Raw genomic sequence first — 15,677 nt, 5'->3', positions numbered from 1 at the left:
CAATTAAATACATAAATTTAAAAAAAAATTAAGGAAACAACAAAAGCTTTATTTCTTTTAAAAGTCCTCTGTAGGTATGGATACATATCTTCTGTGACATCATTCAGCAGTACAGACTAACAGACTCTCTACACATGATGAAGGTGTGCCATCTAGATCATGGGAATTCATTGATATAGCAGGGAAAAGCACTGGAGGGAGTCTTGCTAAAATTATTTGACCTGAAAGTGACACTTTATGTTTGCTTACAAGCTGTTGGCTGGAAATAGATATACAGTCCAGTCTGAATTCATGAGTTCGGGGAAGTATAATCTGTGTGTTCAGAAGTAGTAGTAAACCCTACATCTCTATCACATTTCCATACAATAAAAAGCTGTTTATCATAGACAGAAAGATAGAGCGACTGAAGGAAAAATGGAACTCCTGTTAGGGTTGCAGCATGTGGAGATAGCAATATATGTGGGGATTTTCACAGAAAATGTGATCTTTTTCACTGGATCTTAGGATGAGAAGGAAGTTTTCCAGGCAAAGTAGATATTAAGGTAAGTATTCCAGGCAGGGATACTAGTCGGATGGGGAACAGGATCATGGAAGAGACCTAATTCTGTTCAAAAGGATGGAGAGATTTTAAATATGGATGAATTATATATATATATATATATATATATATATATATATATAGAGAGAGAGAGAGAGAGAGAGAGAGAGAGAGAGGCATGTTATAGGTGAGGAAAGGCAAGAAAGGAGCCCTGGAAACAGGTGGAGACCAGAGTATGAAGGGGCTTGTATTCTAAGCTAAGGGGTTGAAAGTTTCGAATTCTATTTCATAAATATTAGTGTCTCTAACAGTTGTCTCTGAAACACTTATTTTGTGGTGAAAACTCTGATACTTTTTAGTAGCTCTTTTTAATATACAATATAGCTATGTACATAGCATATCCCACAGTTTCAAACTGTCTATCATACATGTATCATTGTGATTATCTGCACCTGGGCAATTTTGCTCCTCCTGTTCCTTCTGCTTGGAGTGTTTGCTGAAAAAGCGAGGCCATCAAAATCAGCTGATTTTTTGATCATGATCATTACCAAGCAGCTCCTGTGTGTTAATATTTGTCCTGTAGTTCTCACAACAACTCTCCAGGTTTGGTATGATGTCTCATTTTATAGGAGGAAAATGTGAGAACAGAGGTGTGTTCTCTGCCACACAATGAGTAATAATTTCTCAACTGAGAAATTGATCAGATCAGATCAGTCGCTCAGTCGTGTCCGACTCTTTGAGACCCCATGAATCGCAGCACACCAGGCCTCCCTGTCCATCACCAACTCCCAGAGTTCACTCAGACTCACGTCCATCGAGTCAGTGATGCCATCCAGCCATCTCATCCTCTGTCGTCCCCTTCTCCTCCTGCCCCCAATCCATCCCAGCATCAGAGTCTTTTCCAATGAGTCAATTCTTTGCATGAGGTGGCCAAAGTACTGGAGTTTCAGCTTTAGCATCATTCCTTCCAAAGAAATCCCAGGGCTGATCTCCTTTAGAATGGACTGGTTGGATCTCTTTGCAGTCCAAGGGACTCTCAGGAGTCTTCTCCAACACCACAGTTCAAAAGCATCAATTCTTCGGTGCTCAGCCTTCTTCACAGTCCAACTCTCACATCCATACATGACCACAGGAAAAACCGTAGCCTTGACTAGACGGACTTTTTTTGGCAAAGTAACGTCTCTGCTTTTGAACATGCTATCTAGGTTGGTCATAACTTTCCTTCCAAGGAGTAAGCGTCTTTTAATTTCATGGCTGCAGTCACCATCTGCAGTGATTCTGGAGCCCCCCAAAATAAAGTCTGACACTGTTTCCACTGTTTCCCCATCTATTTCCCATGAAGTGGTGGGACTGGATGCCATGATCTTTATTTTCTGAATGTTGAGCTTTAAGCCAACTTTTTCACTCTCCACTTTCACTTTCATCAAGAGGCTTTTGAGTTCCTCTTCACTTTCTGCCATAAGGGTGGTATCATCTGCATATCTGAGGTTATTGATATTTTTCCTGGCAATCTTGATTCCAGCTTGTGTTTCTTCCAGTCCAGCGCTTCTCATGATGTACTCTGCATAGAAGTTAAATAAACAGGGTGACAATATACAGCCTTGACAAACTCCTTTTCCTATTTGGAACCAGTCTGTTGTTCCATGTCCAGTTCTAACTGTTGCTTCCTGACCTGCATACAAATTTCTCAAGAGGCAGATCAGGTGGTCTGGTATTCCCATCTCTTTCAGAATTTTCCACAGTTTATTGTGATCCACACAGTGAAAGGCTTTGGCATAGTCAATAAAGCAGAAATAGATGTTTTTCTGGAAGTCTCTTGCTTTTTCTATGATCCAGCAGATGTTGGCAATTTGATCTCTGGTTCCTCTGCCTTTTCTAAAACCAGCTTGAACATCAGGAAGTTCACGGTTCACATATTGCTGAAGCCTGGCTTGAGAAATTTGAGCATTACTTTACTAGCGTGTGAGATGAGTGCAATTGTGCGGTAGTTTGAGCATTCTTTGGCATTGCCTTTCTTTGGGATTGGAATGAATACTGGCCTTTTCCAGTCCTGTGGCCACTGCTGAGTTTTCCAAATTTGCTGGCATATTGAGTGTAGCACTTTCACAGCATCATCTTTCAGGATTTGAAATAGCTCCACTGGAATTCCATCACCTCCACTAGCTTTGTTCATAGTGATGCTTTCTAAGGCCCACTTGACTTCATGTTCCAGGATGTCTGGCTCTAGGTCAGTGATCACACCATCGTGATTATCTGGGTCATGAAGATCTTTTTTGTATAGTTCTTCAGTGTATTCTTGCCATCTCTTCTTAATATCTTCTGCTTCTGTTAGGTCCATACCATTTCTGTCCTTTATTGAGCTCATCTTTGCATGAAAAGTTCCTTTAGTATCTCTGATTTCTTGAAGAGATCCCTAGTCTTTCCCATTCTGTTGTTTAAAGCAGTTAGTTTTGGGATTCATATAAATAAAATATAGATTCAAATTCATTTTTCTGCCAATTCCTAGATATATTACCTTGAAGCAACTCAAACTGGGGCATTTTCCTACTAAAGAGCCCTTGAGATAGTGAGAGAGTGGTGTGATCTAGTAATCTAATTTCTCTTTGAAAAGACCTAGGCAGGGAAAACAGAAACTTGCTACTGTAATAGTCCAAGCAGTAGAAATGTAAATGAGTCAATCAGTTACATTAAGGGTGGACAGTGAGCATTTGATCTACTCCAATTAGTTGCAATGTTTTTTAAAGATGGATCTTGCTTTTGTTGTTTTAGTATTACCTTTTACATGTAGTGTGTGCATGCTCAGTCACTAAGTCATGTACAACTCTTGCGACCTTTTGGACGATAGCTCCCCAGGCTCCTCTGTCCATGAGATTTTCCAGCCAAGAATACTGGAGTGGGTTGCCATTTCCTTCTCCCTACCCATGGATCATACCCATGTCTCCTGCACTGGCAGGCAGATTCTTTAGCACTAAGCTACCTGGGAAGCCTTTACATATAATGAGCACCAGTTAATATTTGGAGGGTCTATGTACTGGCTGCTATGTTGGATATTTTCCATTAGGTCTTTGCAGAAAGTTCGTTCTCTGTGGACTTGGGAGCCTGCCGTTGTGTGATAATGAGGGATAAGCCTGACTCGAAGTCAAGATGCCTCTGTGTCCAAACTCAGAAATATACTAGCTCTAAACTCTAGCCATGTTCCTATATTTCTTATAGTGAGGTACAGGTATTGCTGAAAGAGTACACAAAGCTAGAAGAGGAATCTTACTTTACCCATGGTTTGAGGGCAAAATGATTTTTTCTGTCATAAGAGTTCAGTTCAGTTCAGTCGCTCAGTCGTGTCTGACTCTGTGACCCCATGAATCACAGCACACCAGGCCTCCCTGTCCATCACCAACTCCCGGAGTTCACTCAAACTCATGTCCATCGAGTCGGTGATGCCATCCAGCCATCTCATCCTCTGTCGTCCCCTTCTCCTCCTGCCATAACAATCCTGACTAAATGGCTGGATTGAAAAAATAGCAGGAAAAACAGTTTTTAAAACAGAAAACATCAAGGCTCAAATACATTTCACACCCATATTTTCCCCTTTATATGTGGCCAAGATTCAGAGAAGTGAGTGTTCATTCTTTCCTATCATGGAGATAAACTTGGTAGAAACATTTAGGAATAATCATTTGATTCTCTGCTTGGTTCTTTTGAGGAAAACTGATGGTAGTGCTAAGTTTTTTGAAAGGACAAAGTAGATCCTGATTTGAAAGGATTCTGAAAAATCTAAGGAGTAAAGGTATAAGAATATGATAAATTATTGTTATTATATATAATAAAGGGCTTCCCTGGTGGCTCAATGGTAAAGAATCTACCTGCCAATGCAGGAGATGTAGGTTCGATCCCTGGGTTGAAAAGATCCCCTGGAGGAGATGGAAACCCACTCCAGTAGTCTTGCCTAGGAAATCCCATGAATAGAGGGGCCTGTTAGGGTACAGTCCATGGGGGTATAAAACAGTTGGATATGACTTAGTGACTCAACAATGACATATATTAAAGTATTATCATTATACATAATAAAAGGATAGAAATCTGTTTCACAAAGACGTGTTAATCATGACAATAAAGTGAGTCATGGTTGAAATACCAAAGCATCTGCAGGTTGCTAAAAAAGATACATGTAAAGAATTATTCACTGTTTGACTGCTCCATTAAAATTAACCTTCCCACAAGCAGGAATTTTGTCTGTTTTGTTTGCAGTAGTATTCCCAGTTCCTAGAATAGTGTGCAGCATATCATATGTACACAATAAATATTTGTTGAATAAGTGAATTAATAAAAGGACTCTCTGAGAAACCATGTCTATTATTAATGAGGACATTGACCCCTACCTAACTGCTGCTTACTCTGAGGAGCTGAGCTGGACCACAAATGAACTGTAAGAATTCCTTTTGTTTATACTCGAGCAGCCTGAGCCATGTCAAAGATAAATAAAATCAGACTCGAGTAGCAAGGACAGATTTTAATCAGTAATAAACTACAGCAGTAGAGAAGGGGGTCCACCATGAACTGAACTCAACTTTGATTTGTGCAGAGGGGATTGAGCATTCTAAAAGGAAAATGAGCAAGTCTGAAGAAGAAAAGTAGGGGCTTGAGGAGAATCAGGGAAGTAGAAGTTTATAAAAAGCAGAAAGAGGGTTTTGGTCCATACAAATCCCATCTGGGTCTGTTCACCGGCTCTTACTGCAGTTAGATCTCTATTCACCTAGAGAGACTAGGAGGGGAGACGGGGGCCTGCCTTCATGCAGATGTTGGCTGGGACAACTGGAAAATTCTTTCGGCAGTCTTGTGCTTCCCCATGAGGGAACTTAAAGGGGCTAGATTCCTTACTTTAGGGATGCTACCTTGAGCTGTTAGAATCTATGCTAGAGTTTATGAATTTTTTTTAACATGGCAGGACAAAATTATTTGTGCTAAGAGTCAGCAGTTTATAGACCCAGGCTGAGGCCTAATCAAGAAAAGGGCTCTAGTCAGAGGAGCCTGACTAGAGTTTTCTCAAGGAGAGACTCTGTGTGGCTTCCTTTGCTTTTTCTCCGGAAACTATTTGAGGTCTTTGTGCAGGTTGGAAAAGAATTTTCAGATACAAGGCAGATCGAGAGGAGAATAAAGTTTATTAGAGTGGGAGATGCTGTGAAAACAGTGGGCTGGCTCAGGGGAGAGCTGACTCCTTTTGCAGGTAGCAGCAGCCAATTTTTATAGCCTCAAGACAGAGAAAATTCCTCCTGGAAGTGCAGCATTAGGTTAGGTGGGTATTTTACCTAATGTGGGGTCAGGGTTAGATCCAGAGGCTTGTGTCTTTGCCATGCGGCCTGGTCAGTTAGTTCCAGATATTTTTGTCCAGTGACCTTGTTATAGGGCTCCACAGAAACCAACTTAGTTTTGGCTTTTATGGTTTTGCCTCCTGTAAGGTTAAAAAAAAAAGAAAAACAGAATGACAAATTCAATATAAACAGAACTTGCCTCTCAAAAGTCTAGGGCAGGGTGGGTTCAAGTTGCCTACTCTTTGCTTTATTTTTTCCTTGACTCTCCCAAAAGCCCTCTAGGTCTTTCCAGAGGATATCCCTTCAAAACAGGAAGCCCAATCTATTTTTACCAATACGTTTATTAGGAGAAGAAATATGAAGAGAGAAAGAAGATGCAAGAGAAGGACTCATCCAAGAAAAGACACCGTGACATCACATTAAGATTTGTTTATCATGTGTTAGTCTTCTCTGTGGATATTGCTCTTCTTGGCATGGTGACCCAGGTTGCTGTCCTAGGTCAGTGTTGTAACTCTCCCTCCACTGGAACAAAGCTTTTAGAAAAGCTTTCACCCATCCCTGGAAGTCCTGCATGCATGCTCAGTTGTGTCCCACTTTTTGCGACACCATGGACTGAAGCCCGCCAGGCTCCCGTGTCCATGGGATTTTCTACGTAAGAATCCTGGAGTGGGTTCCCATTTCCCTCTCCAGGGGATCTTCCCGACCCAGGGATAAAGCCATGTCTCTTACATCTCCTGCTACCGCTGAGCCACCAGGGAAGACTTCCTAGAAGGCAGGGTCCATAATAAAGAGAGGAGTGAAAGGAGAAGTGAAAGACATGGATGGTCTTTGAATTCTTAGGGCCATAGCCTGAGTCTCTTATTTAGATGAGACCTTATTTGGTGAGAACTGTACTATTGATAATGGGTTTTGGCCATTGATTTCTTTGTAAGTTGCAGAATGTTTCTGATGGTAGATGAAATTACTTTGTAACCTCTCGGTGCCTAGGGCTTTTTCTTGGCATAGAAGAGATAAGAAATTATTTCTCATCTGTCAGCTTTCTTGAGAGAATGATTTGTTAAAGTAGAGTTAGTTTTGGTTTTCACCCTGGCTGGATTCCCCATGCATATTTGTCACTAAAGGTAACCTTGCCAATGAAACAGGAAAACCACGCTGTTCCCTTCATTATTTTTCTCTTCAGCACCTGCTTGCACATGTTCATTAGAAGAGGCAAGGGATATTTCAATAAACAGTAAATGTCCAAGAAAATGATTTAATTCTAAGAAGTCCTTTTTTTAATCCTGAAACTGGGTTCTTCTATTCATTTCATCCTGTTCTCCATCTGTCACCAGTCATATTCTAACACTGGAGTTACAAGCTCAGTCCTATGAAGGTGAAAAGTAATCATATAAAGATGAAATGGATAAGAGCATAGAAAGTATTTTACACAAATCCTATAGTTTATTAAAGAGAAAACTGAGACCCCCAAAGGACAAGGGTTGTTCCATCAGATTCAAAGGTAAAACCTGTGTATGCACATTTAAGTAGAGGAGAGACAGTCTAAAAGGTGCTGTGGAAAACACAAAGATAAGTAAGACCAGAATAATACTCCTGAATGAATAAGGAAGAGAAAAGTATGTTCCCAGCTAATCATACAAGGTAACATAAAGGACATACTGGTAACATAAAGGACATACTGGTAACATAAAAGTCAAGGGCATGCAGTTTATTCTTTTCAGTTGAGGGTGAAATTTTGTTAAGGAGATTAAGCCACACAATGAATATAACAATAGAATGTATACAGACCAGTGTTAGGCATTTTAGTAATCTGTAAAAACATCACTGTTCTACTGCTGGCATCAAATTCAGCTCTAGCACAACCCTCCCTCCCATCTAGAAGCAGATGTGTAAAAACATATAAATCTAGGGTTGTCAGCATCAATACTGTAGCCTCTCATTGCAGTAAAATTCTCTTTGGTTAGTAAGTATTTCAATAGTTATAGATTTTTTATTTAGTCTCCCCACTGGTCAGAATTGTATTGATTTTAAACAGATGTAATCACTAGTTAAAGAAGTGTGATTTGTTCATGGCAGAAAGCAGGCTACTTTGGTTAATTTAGAAGGTTACTCTGCTTGTATTCTACTCTTGTTTTCCTACCTAGAAGGAACTGTTTTCTTCATATGCAGTAGAACACCCAAATTTGCACACTCTGTAAAAAATAAAATGTAGTCAGTGACCATGGGAGTTTATAGAGTGTCAGAAAACTATATTCTTTTGATATTAGTCACCTAATACAACACATTTTTGATTAGGGCTCAGAAAGAACTTGGAGTGCTAGCATTTCTGGGTTTGGCTGGCCAAAGTACTGATCAAATCCATGAGAATTTATGTGAGAGTTCAGAATTCAAGTAGAAATCCCTCAGTAAACAGATGAAGTTGTGAGCTGGCTGCATAGTAAGAGCTCAGGTTTATTAGGCTAGTGGAATCCATGAGATAAACTCCAGGAGAGAAAAAAATAATACAAACAAGAACAATAGCAGCTAGTCATTTCTGAACAATTACTAAATGGTAAGCATTGTATTACCTTCTTACTCAAATTACCAGTTATCCCAGGGTGTATTTTTGTACCCACATTTTTCAAATGATGAGACCAAGGCTCAGAGATGTTAGATAAATTTTCCAGGTGTTGGGTAAATTGTAGGGATGGGAGTGGGGTGCAGTTGGCTTATGTGTCCCCCTTTGCCTAGAACTTTCCCAGTTTTATCACCAAAAGTCACCTATCTCAGAGACGCTGTCCACTCCCAGTCCCAGGCACAATGGGGACAACAGGTCATGTTAACTTGCACGTACTGATGCTGAATTTCAACACTTAAGCTTTAAATTGGTGTCTTATACTGCGTCCACTGAGGAGAAAGAGAACCAAAGACCAGAGATGGAACTTTGGAAAATGGTAATAACTTTAAAACTGGGAAGACTGTAAGGTTTATACTTACAGACCTATGTCTGTATCCTTTGCCCGTTTTATCCCAGTCTCTAATACTCTGTCTAGGACAGAGAAGACGCTCAACGAATATGATATGTGTAATTAGTTGAATGATTAATGACTGATTATTAGCGATTGGATGAATGAAGAGGTAAGAGGATGAATAAGGCAACATCATATCCCACAAGGATCAGGAGAGAGCTCAAATTAAAATCATCAATAACAATATTTAAGTAAAGGGCAATGCTTTTGCAAACTAATGGTCATGGGAACCTTCAGGTTTAGGCTTTGAAGAGGGTCACATGGAAGCTTGCTGCTGGTTGTAAACACCAGGAACAAGACCTGGATTTAAAACAGTGAGTCATCACAAGATGTTCTTTTTTTCTCCTCATAGAGTCAGCTCAGTTAAAGGAAAAGAGGAAGCCTCATTAGAGACTAATGCAATTACACACTGAGCAATAAGAAATACCATAGTGACAGTTTTTTTTTTTTTTTTTTTTCTCTATCTCAAGAAAGGTTAGAGACTGGAACTATAGAGATTGAAGAGTTAACGCTGGAGGGACATCGGAACTTCTTAAGAGACACATGATAGCATCTCAAATAGGCAAAATTGTAGCTCAACGATATCTTCTGTCTTTACATTTCAGGCTGAACACCTCGTTTCATTCAATTGAGATGAGTTGGAGCCCGTTGCTATGCTGGTGTTCTCTCTTCTGATGTGTTCCGAGTATCTCAGCGCCACTCTTAATAGTCTGAGCTCTATGGGGAACATGTTTTCAAAGTATGACGTGACTGGCACACACCGAACATGGCGGTCGCTTCTCTTGTCTGGGCCTGAAACTTCCTATGCTTAAATCTCATTAGCCTTATATTTTGCAGGCCATCTCAGACCTCAGATTTCCTCAGTTTTCTTTCCTTATTTTGCTGATGTGCAGTGTTTACATTTTCCCCGGTAGCTTTCTCTCTGCCACTGCAAGAGAAGCGGTGCTGCTTTTGCTATGGGAGAGGCTTCTGCGCTCTATCTTGTCTATCACTAATAAGCCCTCAAGCTCCGTTCTCATTTCCAAACTACTAATGTCTGGTAACGATTTCCAAGTCAGAACACACACAGCTGGCTATTCAAACCCCAGGTTAAATTTTGTTTTCTGACACATCACCTGTTTGGAATTTGAAAGTAAGTCAAAATGCATTGCAGTAGTTATTCAAGGAAGAAGACAGGGTAATGTCAAAGGTCATTCCTCTGACTTAATGCTACCAAACCATTGGAAAAAAATATTTCCCTTGATCTCTGAAATCAACTTGTAAAGTTTCAGCTCCTGAAGCAGGTACCATTACAGTTGTTATACTATTAAAACTTCCACAGAGCCTTTTTTTTTTTTTTTTTTTGGAAAGCCAGGAAAATTGTTTGGGGCTAGTTTAGGATTGGTTTGATTGCTACGGATATAAACGTCTCTGAAGAGTTTTTTTTTTTTTTTTCCCCAAGTGCAGGTAACATAAGAACTTCAAATTAAAGAACAAAGCAGACTGTCTAGGCACAACTAGATTTTTTAAAGCAAAATTAAGTACAATAATAACAACTTTCAGAAATTATGAAACTGTCAATGCAGGAAAATTAGTTCTAATGTAGGCTTAGCCATGGGATTTTATTAAAAATGTTCTCATACTAGCATTCAGTTCAGTTCAGTTGCTCAGTCGTGTCCGACTCTTTGCGACCCCATGAACCGCAGCACGCCAGGCCTCCCTGTCCATCACCAACTCCTGGAGTCCACCCAAACCCATGTCCATCGAGTCAGTGATGCCATCCAACCATCTCATCCTCTGTCATCCCCTTCTCCTGCCCTCAATCTTTCCCAGCATCAGGGTCTTTTCAAATGAGTCAGCTCTTCGCATCAGGTGGCCAAAGTATTGGAGTTTCAGCATGGAGCATTTTAAATAATGAATTTACAGGGAGAAACAAAAGGAAATCACAGACAGACATTACTTAGAATAAGGAAAAAAAAAACACAAGTACATTTTAATGATTATAGATTTGTGTATGGAATATTTTGCCTGATTTTCATTTCATTGCCTCTTTGTCATTGGAGGCCTGTCTGATGATTTGGGTAAGTATCATGGGTGACTGTCTTTGTGTTTGCTCAGCAGAGAACAACAGTTGCAATATGTAAATAGGGTGCCTCTTTCCTTTGGATGCCTTGGGATATGTATAATAGATTAAGTTGGCTTTGTGCAGAGCAAACAGGTCTGTATTACCAAGAATATGAATAATGTCAGTTTCCATAATTGCTAACATCTGGCTTTCCATAAATCTGTTAAATTGCATGGAAGCAGAATTAGATTTCTGTGTCATAAGTAAAGCAATTACATGGAACTCTGTAGGCAATATGGTCCTATATTCAACTGTGAAATCCTTTCATTCTGGAGCAGTGAAAGCAAATCCAGGTTTTGCACCCTGCTTTTATTGTGAACCCCTAGGTGTGTTCATCTTTTTGCTCAGGTTTCTTAATTTACGAGAGGAAAACACTGCCAATATGTTTGTAACTTTCTTAAATGCAAAATAACCAAATGTTAAAAAAGCATGTTCTAGCCGGGCATTAACTGCCAATTTAGAGAGTATTTTTGAGGAGACCATAAGTTAAAGATCCTTTTGTTGCCATTGTAGATCTGTTGAAATTAATCTTCCAGACAGTTCCTGGGGTGATTTGTTGATGGGTCTTTCTCTGCCATTGTTCCCTTAAGCATTTGAAAGGAAACTGGGATATGGAGGGAAGAGGAAAGGTGGCTTTCCTATTTCAGTGTGGTTACTGCTTTCTGTATTATTGTATTTTGAACTAGACCCAAGACCTTTCCCAGATGAAAAGTCAACAATAAGATGCGTTCCCTGAAGAGAAGGGTTGTGGTTATGCCTCATGCTTATCGAACACCCCAAACACTAACTTTTGGCGAAGCAGTCTTTTATAGTCATATTGGTCTGTAAAATTCCTGGATTTAGGTAAGTTAAATGGACTTCCCAGGTGGTGAAGTGGTAAAGAATTCGACTGCCAATGTAGGAGATGCAGATTCAATCCCTGTGTTGGAAAGATCCCCTGGAGGAGGAAATGGCAACCCACTCCAGTACTCTTGCCTGGAAGTTAAATAAATACATTGCACATCCAAAGTATATTCTTTTGCACTTCCTAATGAGAAAAAGGAAAAAGATTTAGTTTTTGCCCTTAATGAGTTCACCATCTACCTATGGAACCATGGATATATTAAACATATAACTCCAAAGAGATGAATGCAAGGATACAGAGCAAGGTACAGAGAAACTAAAATGCCAGTAGTGACCGTCCTACAAAATGAGGGATGGTGATGCTTGATCTGGATTTTGAAGAATGCATGAGAGTAAAGATAGCACACAGGAAAGGGAAAAGTTTACCTTTTCAATTAATTTACACCCCACCCATTACATGTACACTAAGAAACAGAAATAAGGAGGGGCAGAGGAGGAATCCCATAATTAGAAAAGGCATGTTCCAAGACACAGCCAGAGGAAACATCATGGCCTGTTTGTGGGTCACCCATTGCTTTTGAAGAGAAAGGGGAAGGGACAGAAGGTAACAACTGAAGTGCCAAATCAAGGGTTATGTGTATGCTAGGAGATTGAATGTTCTATTAGAAGCATCAGAGATCCATGGAGATGTGGCAGAGAAATGACATGAACAGGTTTGGTTTTTAATACAACACCCCTACCCTGTAGAGGTATTTACAGCAATGATTCTCTGGCAGAACAGAGCCCAGATGTCTAGATCCTAAATTACACCAATTAAGCCCATTTCTAGTGGTGAACCACCACTAGAAAACATCAGTACTTTTATTTTTTTTTTAATTTTATTTTATTTTTAAATTTTACATAATTGTATTAGTTTTGCCAAATATCAAAATGAATCCGCCACAGGTATACATGTGTTCCCCATCCTGAACCCTCCTCCCTCCCCATACCATCCCTCTGGGTCATCCCAGTGCACTAGCCCCAAGCATCCAGTATCGTGCATCGAACCTGGACTGGAAAGCTCTCCAAACATTTATATTTTGCCCACAATCAAAAAATCACTGAATTAGAGTGAAAAGTAGCTGGAGTCAGTATAGACCAGCTAGGAGGCTAATGCAATAGTCCTGGTGAGCTATATGAAAATCAGAATTGAGTTCAAAGAAACCTGAGTTTTATTTTTATGATTATATAAGTGATGAGCTAGCTAGCTATCATCAATTTACTCTCTATCTGTATCTCCAGACTTACAAACCAGATTATAAATGTGATGAGAGAAGTATAAGATACTGTTTTGTTACTTTCAGCAAAAATATAGGAGTGAGAATAATGCAAAAAATATCACTTTAGTATTGTTCCAAGATAGCATATATCTATACAGTAAACCATGTACTATTAACTATCATTGCAATGAGTGTTCAGAGAGGGTGAATAATCACTCTAAACTGTAATGATATTGGAAGATACTTAACTGAGGAGGTAGGGCTTGCCGTTGTTCTTAATCATTTATCTTCATTAAGTAAACAAATATTTTTAAGTACTTATTATGTTATCTATGTTTCTACCTTCAAAAGACTATAGAGTAGGTGGATATGGTTTTATACAGTTGATAATTGAAGGTCAGAAAGAGTAAATAATGTGACCAAGGATACACAGTGTAATGTACAAAATGACCAGTACATAATCACCAATTAATTGGAAGAGTTTAATTTCAAACATGTGTGACCCGACTCCTGCATTCATTGCTACTTTTTGTTGGGAAGAATTAGAGGAAAAAGACTAGGAAGATGAGAGAGGCTTCTAGGCAGGAGCACCATAGGGTCATACATGTTACCCAGGAGTAATGAAGAAGTAATTAAGGTCTGATGTAGTTGACTTGGAATCTAGATAGCATAATTTAGGATCATTTCCACAAATGTCAAAGGAGGAATAATTATTCATTAAGTCAGTGTTTTGACTGAGGCTACAATTGGTAGAACAAAGATAAAAAAAATCTTATAATGAACTAGTTTCTAGAAGTATGATTGGAATTCCTTAACATCTTCCACTTTGCACTGTGGCTATAAAGCCAAGTTTTATACCAATATAGTGCATATAGTCAGTAAGGGAAGATAGGTCATTGTTTCTGATTGTTATTAAAGTCACTAGAGTTTTAAAGTTCTAGCAAACTAATTATACCATATTCTCTGAATTTCAACTAAAAATGCTGAAAAGGGGCCATACAAGATTTTATCCTTGAAAAAGAATTACAATGTCTAGAGGGCAAATTAGTTGAAAGTAGATAAAACCACAGACTACTCTAGTATGCTTAAAGAAGACTTTAGGAATTGAGTTGGCACAGTTTAGTGGAAAGAGCTGTAGTATACCTGTTGTAAGACCCAACACAGTCTTTGCTCTAAGACATACCAGCGGTGTGACCACTTAGCCATCTCTGTAACTTAGTCCTTCTTTTGTAGACTGAAAATAACTATTTCCATCCTGCAATTATATGACATGACTTGTGAAAAAGAACTCTGAAAAACTTTGAGATATATATATATATACACACACACACACACACACACACACACTCACACATAAAATAATAGCAGTAAAATTGATTTTATGTCTCTGAGCACATTTTTACTTTGAGTACTTAAGGGGGAAATGCCACTTATAATCACTTTTTTGTGTGCAGCTTAGTTCCCTAATTCTTAAAAAAATGCCTACAATTAAGATGGATTTTAGTGTGAAGAGTAAGTTAACTTATACTGTTATTCTCACCTGCGGTAGGAGTCACGCCTACAATTAGTAGCCTACTGCCAGTTTTCTATATACTGCTGTGTTCCTCCACATCACTTTCATGAGGACAGTGTCTTTAAGTCACTGTCAACATTTATAGCACCAGTGTGCAAAAAACCCTGGTGCCGAGCAGACTTTTGGTTAAAATATGTTGAAATCAACATTGTCATCTGAAAGATATTTGAAGGGCTTGGCAGTAGATTAATCAATGGAGAAGACAAATGACCTGATAGACAAATGGCTAATGTTTTCAAATACAAATACTTTAAAGATTGTCATAAGAAAAATCAAGCAGACTTTCCTTGAGTGATTTCAGAACTGGTACCTAAGTAGAAGTTTCTAAATAATATATTTTATTTCCATTTAATGAAGACATTTCTGAAAGAGTTATTCAAAGATGAAATTTGCTGGCTTGTGAAGGAATAAGTTCAGGAAAAGGACTCCAACAAGGGATGTATAGCAATCTGTTTGAGATGCTAAGGTCACCAGAGCTCTGAATGTCAACGAGGGCTACTGGATTTGTTTTTCTTCCATACTTGACTGTCAATGAAAAACAGCAAAATATATGGTGTCTTTCATCAGAATTCATGCCATACCTCAACTGTAGCCTCAAGATGTTTTCTTGTGTGAGCAAAATTGCTGCTAGTCATTAAGGAGGTGAGTTTTTGATTAGGCAAGGCATCCTTTAAGAATTATTTCCTTTTCTTTCAACGTTGGCCCCAAGATCTGGGGGCAGTCTAATTGGCTCAGGATTGCCCTCGTTGCTCACTTGTTCCTACTCAGTGGCTCATCTATTCACAACTTTTCTAAACGACCCAGATCTCAATGGGGTGTCTCCACACTGTTAATGAATTAGCAGTATTTATTGCCTCTGGATGGTATAGTTCTTGAGGATCTCCTAAAACCAGTTCAGGGTTCCTACTGAATAATTCAGTAATTAGAGTCTGACAGCTATGGGTTTGAGTCCCAGACTGGCCACTTATTAGCTATATGACAGTGGGCATGCTATTTAACTTACAGGAGCCTCAGCTCCATCATTTCCCAACTAGAGATAAGAACAGATT

The 15,677-nt window shown here is 39.2% G+C and overlaps 1 protein-coding gene across 2 annotated transcripts in view; it reads left to right on the top strand.

Moving 5' to 3' along the window:
• The window catches only part of NELL1 (neural EGFL like 1), a 1,049,219-nt gene that overhangs the window by 990,519 nt on the left and 43,023 nt on the right, over window positions 1-15,677 (top strand). The gene's annotated exons all lie outside the window — the stretch shown is intronic.

The sequence above is a fragment of the Bos mutus genome, chromosome 29, assembly GCF_027580195.1.
Source record: "Bos mutus isolate GX-2022 chromosome 29, NWIPB_WYAK_1.1, whole genome shotgun sequence".
Lineage (NCBI taxonomy): Eukaryota > Metazoa > Chordata > Mammalia > Artiodactyla > Bovidae > Bos > Bos mutus.
This window is presented reverse-complemented; position numbering and strand designations above follow the sequence as displayed.